This window comes from Alosa alosa, chromosome 7 (genome assembly GCF_017589495.1).
Source record: "Alosa alosa isolate M-15738 ecotype Scorff River chromosome 7, AALO_Geno_1.1, whole genome shotgun sequence".
Classification (NCBI taxonomy): Eukaryota; Metazoa; Chordata; class Actinopteri; order Clupeiformes; family Clupeidae; genus Alosa; species Alosa alosa.
In genome coordinates, this window is record NC_063195.1 from 16,564,601 (window position 1) to 16,567,100 (window position 2,500).

At 41.8% G+C, this 2,500-nt stretch overlaps 1 protein-coding gene across 1 annotated transcript in view; it reads left to right on the forward strand.

The window, feature by feature from the left end:
• Positions 1-2,500, forward strand: part of col5a3b (collagen, type V, alpha 3b) — a 74,726-nt gene that overhangs the window by 28,356 nt on the left and 43,870 nt on the right. The window lies entirely within an intron of this gene.

Sequence of the window (2,500 nt, forward strand, 5' to 3'; positions counted from 1 at the left end):
GCTACTGTTCTGTCTATTATTTGCCACAGCAAATTCTATTGAGATTTACAATTAAATGCCGAGTTCACATTTAAATTATCTGTATTGTCTTTCAAACTTCTAATGTCTCTTTCTCATGTCAGTTTTCATGACCCAGCTTTTATGCATGCCTAGTATATCAATTTGTCCTTGCAATGTCCTGCTTTGAGTCCTCTGTTGGCCTACTACCGTGTTAACCCCCACCCTCCCCAGTAGTGACTAGGAGGATTTAACCCCCACCCTCCCCTGTAGTGACTAGGAGGATTTAACCCCACCCTCCCCAGTAGTGACTAGGAGGATTTAACCCCACCCTCCCCTGTAGTCCTGGCTTAGCTGTGTAGGCTAGGGCCTGGATAAGACTGGTTCATACTTCTGTCAATTTGGTTGGAATCTAAGGACTGTCACTGATGTGAGAGGTCTATTTTGGATATGCAGGTCAATGATTGTGTGTGTGTGTGTGTGTGTGTGTGTGTGTGTGTGTGTGTGTGTGTGTGTGTGTGTGATTGATTGTGTGTGTGTGTGTGTGTGTGTGTGTGTGTGTGTGTGTGTGTGTGTGTGTGTGTTTGTGTGTGTGTGTGTGTGTGTGTGTGTGTGTGTGTGTGTGTGTGAGAGAGAGAGCATAGCATGTGGATGCTGTGTGTGTGTGTGTGTGTGTGTGTGCATGTCTGGTTTTCATTAGCCTCTACTTTACTTCTCTCAGCTTTGCGCTGCATAGACGGCCACAGAAGCTAAACAGAGGTGTGGTCTGAGACCTATTGAAGTCCCCCAGCCTATTGAAGTCTGGTCACAACTAGTGACTATCCCCTGGAAATTCTTAGGACTTAGCGAGCCAATTAGGGCCAATTAGAATGCAGTTCTAGCCAATCAGATCCTTGTCTAGAGTTAGCAAGATGAGAAGCAGTAACTGATTAGTTGTCTGTTTTTTTGTACCCTTTGATACATCCTGAAAAGCAGCAGTGGGGTGGATGGAGTTGCTTTTGATCATTGATCATAAAGGGGTCTCTGGTGGAATACACTTGTTCCGGTTTTAAACGTCAGAAGTTATTTTGTGGAATTGTAAAGATTTGTTTTTTTCTTTTCAAATATTAGTTAAATGAAAGGAAAACTCCCAACAACTTTTCAAATAGTTCTTTTTTTTTTGTCGTACCAACAGTACTCAATGACCTCGAGAAACAGAGATCTAAGGGACCGTTCGTTATTTATAAACGGGGTCACTGGAGGAAAATAGGGGAGGGTCATGTCTTTTTATTCTTTGTTAAGGGGAGGGTCACCTAACTTTTTTTTTTGTCTAGGAGGGAGGGTCACCCATCTTTTGTATTAATGAAAACAGCAAAAAATCAAAGTGGCTTGTTTGATTGTTGATTTCTGTCGCCATATAACGTTCTCTTTCGTTCCATAGCTCTGTCAACATTGAACAATGAAAATAAAGGAGATTTCCGGGTTTTTCACGCAAAATCTGGAAAATGTCAACATTCGTCCCCATTAACGTTGGAAGGGTTGGAGCCACAAAGTAGCCTACTTTATTCACGCCTAACAGCCTATATCCATTTGGTCAACTTTATCCAGCCCTAAAAAGCTAAATTTAACTTTGGTTTACTTGTAGTTTACCGTGTAGCCTAACTTTAAACAGTGTGCATGCTTAACATAGGCTACTTGTGCTTCATTCATCCACACATCCAGCTCCTAACGTTTTGACAAGCATTTCTAATACCAATTGACCCCGTTCCTGCCCATCTCTAGCTTTGCTGTCTCCATCCTTTCTGTTTTTGTTGTTTGCAAAAAAATATATAGTAGGCCTATTTATTGGTAACCAGCAACAAGTGCAATTTGTTAATCGCTGTCATTCTCTCTCCTGCCAACACAAATGTGTTACGTTCCAAGTAGCAGTGCGTAATTCTGCTTCATAAAGTTGAACAAATACATTTGGTCATTTAAATAGCCAGTTTATGGTCTACAGTGTAGTTGGTAAGTTATGGTAGGCCAACTTGGAGTGAATATCACGATTCTTTGTCTAGCTGAGTAGCCTGGCAGGTGCGCGTAGGCATAGCCTACGGACCGAACACTGCAAGCGCTAATGAATCGTGTTCTCACGACAACCACGTCGTTAACTTAAATAGGCCTAGGTTAACATCACACTGAGTTCGCATTCAAGCAAGCAAAACGATGATTTGAATACATCTGTTTCACTGGAAGGGCAAGGGTAACAACAGGACAACACAGAGACAGGCCAGAATGCAGGACTAATGTTATGAGAGTATTACAGTAATATGGGATATTCTACGGGAAAATATTAAAACGGGGAAACGTTAAAATGATAAACCGGAAAAAAAGTTGGCATGTTAGGTATTTTTCGGTCCCTGTGATTATTTGTGAAATTGTGCAAACGGCCTTTTCAAGTCATTTGAGAAGGAAGGGGTGTAAGCTCCCAAATTGACGCTCGTCTGAGAAATTGAGTTTTGGATAATGTTCAGCTTCGGCAGCT